The sequence below is a fragment of the Pezoporus wallicus genome, unplaced genomic scaffold (genome assembly GCF_028554395.1).
Source record: "Pezoporus wallicus isolate ANWC-B61680 ecotype Strahan unplaced genomic scaffold, APGP_CSIRO_Pwel_v1 contig_708, whole genome shotgun sequence".
Taxonomy (NCBI): domain Eukaryota; kingdom Metazoa; phylum Chordata; class Aves; order Psittaciformes; family Psittacidae; genus Pezoporus; species Pezoporus wallicus.
This window is the reverse complement of record NW_026642310.1, coordinates 340,389-348,038: the sequence shown is the minus strand read 5'-3', so window position 1 is coordinate 348,038 and position 7,650 is coordinate 340,389.

The following is a 7,650-nucleotide window of genomic DNA, read 5'->3' as shown; positions in this document are numbered from 1 at the left end:
AATTTGAAGAGACAGACATAATTAGCAAATAAAAATGCAGTGTATGGAGAGAGCCACGAGACGGTAGCAACCCCATAGTATGGGTGTCTATTGAATTTTCTCAATTATGCTGTATTTCTTGAAGCCATCCATGAACAGTCAGAATGTGTTTATAAATGTGAGCTGGACAGGCTAATCTGTAAAAAAACTGCATAAATTTTGAACAACAACTCAAGCTATGTCAAAGAACACCAATGAGACACATCCTCCACAGTCGTTTTGTTACAGCTGGCAGAACACATCCTTTATGTTCCTTCTGACAAATAGATGAGACCAAATTAGGATGTTCACAAAAATCAGCAATATGGTTGACATTAGTCTTCAGTTAACTGGTTCTCACACTGTCAAATTTGATTCTCAATCTAATGTCAAGAATTCTCTGGTGCTTACTAAACTCTTTTTCCTAATAGTTTCTGCATAAAGGTTGTAAAAATGATAGTGTGCAATGGAAGAACCTTTTTCAAGATACTCATCCACTTCTCCATGACAATATCTGCTCACCAAAGCTATAGTGAGACCCTGGCTTCTAGACTGTTCTAGGCAAACATAAAAGTCCACATAGAGAAGTAAGTACAGAACTCTGTATATCGCACCTGTCTTCTTCTCTTCACCAGTGACTACAGAGAAGAGATATTGCTTAGCATTATGTTCCATCTTTCCCGCAAATTATTGAAATATTTTGCGGGGACTACTGATACAGACAGAAGCAGTGGTGGAAAGTATAATAATGCTGGCAGTGCTAATCCTATCATTGAGTTTGTATAGGAAACAGCCTATACAAACTTCTCCCTATTTGGGAGCAGCAGTGATGAGATTATTATGCATGGCACAGACGTGAACCTGCTGCTGTTACCTTGGAAAAGGAAGCTGTGCAACAGTTGGGGGTCTGCTACCTTTTGCCAGCTTTTGGCATGCTAAGGCTAACTCCTGAGGTCAGTTCAGCACTCCTTTGCAAAACCTTAGTTCCAGCAATAAACTGCACATAAGCACCTTTCATGAGCTAACTTGCCCTGCAGGACAGAAAAGCACAGCTGCCCCAAAATAGTCCAGGACCTCATTAGATCTGCATGTCATCTAGTGCACTACCCTGAATAGCAATTTGTGGCCACCACTTTTATAAGTGCAGTCAAAGCTGGCCCTGATCCAGTATCTATGGGCCTTCACAGCTTTGAAGGCTCTAAAAATAATGCACTTGAAATAATATACTCAAAGCAAGAATGTGACAGCCCACTGAAGCACAGCTCACCCCATACTTCACCCCATACTCATCCTCTCCTGGTGCCTGAGGAGCAGTAAGCAGGGAGTAATTGTATTGATCTTTTCCCTCACTGTATGGACATGATTTTTAAGAACCTGGGATCAGCTGCAAGTACAAGCAATTACAGACTGGAGAACCAATTCCCAAGGTGGTGCTGCTGCCAGCAGATTTGTGCCTGCCCCAGAATGTTCCAGGGCATTTTGTAATGCAAAATGCAAACACATCCTACTATTTTTGCAATGGCTGCTCAGCAGGGCTCCAAGTGTCCAGACCTACCTTTGGGCATGACCTGTGTGCCACTCACCCTGTCACCATTATTATTCTCCCATCCCAGAAGGAAGGAACTTCTCAATTTCTTTGCTTACACAAAACAACCGTAGCAGGAAAAAAAAAAAATATCCTAAAATCCCCAAACAATACAGAAAACAGTGATTTCCTAGCTAGGTCTGTGACACTTTCCTATGTCTGCTTTCTGAGTGATTGCCATTCCAGGTGGGAAAGAGTGTTCAGGCTGACTTGAGGTGTCTCCATTCAAATTTAATCATCCCCCTTTTCTATACAGAAGGCAATGCCATGAAGCAATTGGGGGAAGAGCCTAGCAGCTGTCCTGTTGTGAATCGCAGTGTGTCTGCTGTGATTTGAGCCACATTTCTGACTCTTGCCATGCTTCAGGCCCTAGCATTTTATTTTATTTTTTTTAATTTTTCAAAACCCTGCAGCCTCTTCCTCTATTGTTTGCAGTCCCTCAAGAAACCACAGACAGGGTCTTGCACCTGTGCTACAAACAATTTATAACTGTCATTTACAAATTCTGTGAATTGTTTACATTTTCATGCTACTCTGGCAATGCACAGGGACATCTGCAATCAAGAGAAACATAATTTACATTTGCTTTGGGGCAGTACATGATTTGCAAGGCATAATGAAAGAGGCTAAAGAGAATAGCTCTTCAATATTATTTCCAGATGTGATACTTTGTGTGACCTTGGGAGAGCAGGCTTTGTGTTTTCCATTCATGTGTGTGCTCCTAAGAGTGGCTCTAATGCTTTTTAGCTGGTGAGTTCAGCAGTTGTCCAGTGTGTGTATGTGCATACAACACAACAGAAATGTTAAACTATAACAACATACAAAACAAGTATATTACCAAGCTGCAACTTAGAAGACAGGAATATTTACTTGTACACGGGGAAAACAAAACAGAACAAAACAAAACCCAACAAAAAAAGCGTATTACCTTGAAAAGGTTTTTGAGACTTCCTTTCGAACTGCCCTGTTCATACTCACAGCTTGACTCACCAAATGCCTGTTTCTGAGTGCCAGAGAAATCCCCACTGAGATTGCTAAGTAGGTGCATGAATTCAGGAGAACACTCTCAGTGTCAAGCATTACTAAAAAAAACCAAAACAATCACACAAGTAAAACTTGTTACCTGTTAGAACAAATTGTTGCATATTCTAATTTGATTAATACTACAGCAGACCTGCACAAAGCAAATAATTATTCCACTGTATAACAGAGGGAAACTTCTGCTGTATCATGCCACCACTGGATGTTACTCTTGACACATAATGATAAAGAAAAATTTCTGTGAGGATTATGAAATTCTGATGAAGTTTGAGCACTTCTTTCCAATGTAAAGAATGTCCCTGGTTCTTAGTGTTTTACATATAATTCACAAAACAGCCTGGAATTCTGTTCCCTCTAAAGTATAATTGTATGGCGAACCTGTACTGTAGATCTGAGAAAAAACAACTCACTGTGACGTTGCCATTCCTAAGTGTGCAAGCTGTTACAGTACTGATCACAGAGCAAACGAAACTGGTGTTGCAGCATTGTTAGATCAGAGACAAAGGCAGCCTTAAAATGACAAGAATACCCTTTTATGTATACTATTTATTGCATGGGAGCCCACACCAGGTTTGTAAGCCAGAGAGCTAAAGAAAACTTGACTTGAGCAACTTATGGGGAAAGAGGGAAGAGAGGGGAGAGTTTTAAAATCAGCTTTAAAGATGTCATTTCTAAACTTGCTGCACAGCAGAATTCAAAGACCCACATTAGACAGCAAGGTTTCCCCTGCAGTGTGTAGGCAGAGAGCGGTGAGCCAGCTCCAGCACCCTGCATGGAATACAACACTTCAGAACTAAACATCCAATGTCACAACCATCATTTTGCTGAGGAAAATTCAAATGAAAAAAGAGGCTTATAAAAAGTGGAAGCAAGGACAGGTGGCCTGGGAAGAATACAGGGATGTTGTCCGGGAAGCTAGGGACCAGGTTAGGAAAGCTAAGGCCCGATTAGAATTAAACTTGGCTAGGGATATTAAGGATAACAGGAAGGGATTCTACAGGTACATAGCAAATAAAAAACAGACTAGGGGGACTGTAGGCCCCGTCAGGAAGCTCTCAGGAGAACTGGCTGCACAGGATTTGGAGAAGGCTGAGGTTCTGAATGACTTCTTTGCCTCGGTCTTCACTGGCAAAGGCTCTGACTGCACCACCCAAGTCTTGGAAGGCAGACGCAGGGACTGTGAGAATGAAGACCTTAGGACCACTGTAGGAGAGGATCTGGTTCGAGACAATCTTAAAAATCTGAATGTGCACAAGTCCATGAGACCTGGTGAGATCCATCCGCGGATCCTGAAGGAGCTGGCGAATGAAGTTGCTAAGCCACTCTCCATCATATTTGAGAAATCATGGCATTCAGGTGAAGTTCCCGACAACTGGGAAAAAGGGAAATATAACCCCCATTTTCAAGAAGGGGAAAAGGGATCACCCGGGGAATTACAGACCAGTCAGTCTCACCACTGTGCCTGGCAAAATCTTGGAGCAGATTCTCCAGGAAGGCATGCTAAGGCACATGAAAAACAACAAGGTGCTTGGTGACAGCCAGCATGGCTTCACTAAGGGGAAATCCTGCCTGACCAATTTGGTGGCCTTCTATGATGGGGCTACAGAACTGATGGACAGGGGTAGAGCAGTTGATGTCATCTACCTGGACCTGTGTAAAGCGTTCGACACTGTCCCACATGACATCCTCGTCTCCAAATTGGAGAGACATCAGTTTGATGGATGGACCACTCGGTGGATAAAGAACTGGCTGGATGGCCGCACGCACAGAGTTGTGGTCAATGACTCAATGTCCAGCTGGAGACCAGTAACGAGTGGTGTCCCTCAGGGATCCATGCTGGGACCGGTCTTGTTCAACATCTTCATTGGTGACATGGACAGTGGGATTGAGTGCGCCCTCAGCAAGTTTGCCGATGACACCAAGCTGTGTGGTTCGGTTGATAAGCTGGAGGGAAGGAATGCCACCCAGAGGGACCTTGACACACTTGTGAGGTGGGCTGATGCCAACCTCATGAAGTTTAACCATGCCAAGTGCAAGGTCCTACACCTGTGTTGAGTCAATCCCAGGCACAGCTACAGGTTGGGCAGAGAAGAGATTCAGATCAGCCCTGCAGAGAAGGACTTGGGGGTGTTGGTTGATGAGAAAATGAACATGAGGTGGGTTCAGTGTGCGCTTGCAGCCCAGAAAGCCAACCGTATCCTGGGTTGCATCAAAAGGAGCGTGACCAGCAGGTTGAAGGAGGTGATCCTTCCCCTCTACTCTGCTCTCGTGAGACCTCACCTGGAGTATTGTGTGCAGTTCTGGTGTCCTCAACATAAAAAGGACAGGGAACTGTTGGAACAGGTCCAGAGAAGGGCCACGAGGATGATCAGGGGACTGGAGTACCTCCTGTATGAAGACAGGCTGACAAAGTTGGGGCTGTTCCGCCTGGAGAAGAGAAGGCTGTGTGGAGACCTCATAGCAGCCTCCCAGTAGGAAGTTTAGATTGGATATAAGGAGGAAGTTCTTTAGTGTGAGGGTGGTGAGGCACTGGAATGGGTTGCCCAGGGATGTTGTGACTGCTCCATCCCTGGCAGTGTTCAAGACCAGGTTGGACAAAGCCTTGGGTGAGATGGTTTAGTGTGAGGTGTCCCTGCCCATGGCAGGGGGTTGGAACTATATGATCTTAAGGTCCTTTCCAACCCTAACTGTTCTATGATTCTATGATTGAAAGTTAGCCTCTCACATCTTTTAATAAAGATAACTACAGATGAGGGGTAATAGCTCCAATTACTCCCTAAAAGGCTCAGCAGATACTGAAAGCTTAGAAAAATAGACTATTTCTCCTACATAGCTTTTGGTTACTCAGTTTCAGCAATGATGTTAGAATAATTTGTATTAAATTCCTCCCTGTCAATACTACTACATCAATAAAACCTTTGATATAAATGCACAGATTAGGGTGCCTTCTGCCTCCTACTTGCTTTCCCTGCATTGACCAAAGGGCTCTTAAGCAACTTTACTTGGTTTAACTTGTCTGTGAATTTTAAACATCGTAAGTAAAGAAAGCCTAAGCTAACCTCTTGGAAATCTGTTTTTCCTGCAAATTACAGGCAGCAGGTTGTTATGATAGTGCTACAACTGAAACACAAGCACTAGTTTTGTTTTGTAGGCACTTGTTCTAAGAATTACCCAAGTTTTAATTTATGTTACATGTTGTACTCCAGCAGTATGAATTTGTCTACACAGAGGTGAGATTCACATTTTGAGTGTGTTTTTATGCGCAGAAGTTATTAGAGGTATAGAGTCTGCTTCATTATTCTGTAGGTCAGTTTGCAAAGGAAGGACACTCTCCAGTGTGACACAACCATCATGCTGTGATGCAGGAGTCTCCAGGAGCTAAAGCACAGTCTTGCCTTTATGCAGTATTAAAACACCTTTTTTTTTTAAGGAATTTTTTTTTTTACAGCAAATTTATATCATTCTCCTCCAGCTAGAGGAGGCAGTGTTTTTCAGAGGCAGAGCTTCCTTTCAGCAGTATATGCCTGGGGAATAAAGCTACGTGTCCTTTCGAACTGAAATTCTAAAGTGGGGACAGCCATTATCAGAAAATGGCCAGGATACTCAGTGAATACTTATCTTTCTTATGTCAGAAGAAACCCATTTCATGCCTTATGGTCCTAATCCAAACTTCACTGAAGCCTGCAGGTTTTCATTAACATTGATGTGTTTCAGACCAGATAATTTGGTAAAGAAAAAAAGAAAAACCCACAAAAAACTCAAACCAAACCAAAAACCAATCCACAAAGTAGTACTTCACTACCTACCTTTCAGCCTCTGTGGGGGGATGCAATTAAAGCTGAGCAAAGTAGAACCTTGCTGAGGTTTTCACTCAGCTCTTTCCCACACCCTTTATACATCTGAAAAAATACAGATTTAGAGTAAATCTGAAATTCTTACATAGTTCTCACCCAATGTGATTTCTGAGAGGATGACTAGTGATGGGTAGCTAAGGCAGCTTCGGCACTCTTTCCTCAAGTATCTTCATAAACACCATCTGGTGCAGCAGGACTGCACCCATGCTTGGTGAAACGGCTGTTTCCATCTGCTGTGTTCAAGAGTTACGTGTGCCTCCAGAGAATAACATATTTGCGTGCTGAAGACAGAAGAAAAGCACAGTTACCAGGCAGCTATCAGCAATGGAAACCTCTGAGTAGCTTGAAGAGAATGGTTGTGGCTCCTCTGGGCACCTGGGAAGAAGGGAGTCTTTTTGGCGAGGCAACACCACTGAACTACCTGATTAGCAGTGACAACCAGGCAAGCAAAAGATATTGCTATCACTTGGAAGCAGGGTTGTGGGTCTGGCAGAGATATCTGCTTTGTAACCAGGACTGAGGGAAACCTGTCATAAAATAGGAGAGTCTGGTGGTCAAAGGGGAGTGGAAGAGCAGGGATGAATACAACTGGGAGATCTGTCCCCAGAGCAAAGCAGACTGAAAGAACAGATTTTCCCATGGCATTTGGAAGCAAAGACTGCTTTGTAACTGACAAGAGTAGACACTGAGAGAAAAGGCAATTAAAAAAAACCCACGGCATTGTTTGGAAAGAGGGTAGAAGACAATGGAGAAAACGGATGTGCAAAAATAAGGAGAATGAGAAATAAAATGATGAAAGAAGGACAGTCTTCAGTTCTTTAGTGTGGGAGGGCACAACCTGTTTAGATAAGTGGCCTGATTAATCTAGAACATGCCTATTCTCAGGATCCCATCTGACCCATGTCTTCAGCAGTTAATTGAACCAATTAGACTGGGAATTACGAAGAACAGAAAAAGACATACTGCCTATTATACAAACAGCAGCTCACTGCACTCCTGCAGAGACAAAGAAATACATGTACTTTGTCTGTCTGAACACTTAGTTTCCCTCCAGCTGCTCTGCATCTGAGGAACAGTAAAGCATTTGGGAGAAAAAGTAATTTTGTTCTGCTGTGTTTGTACAGCATGAGGAGGTCATGCTCTAGGCTCAAT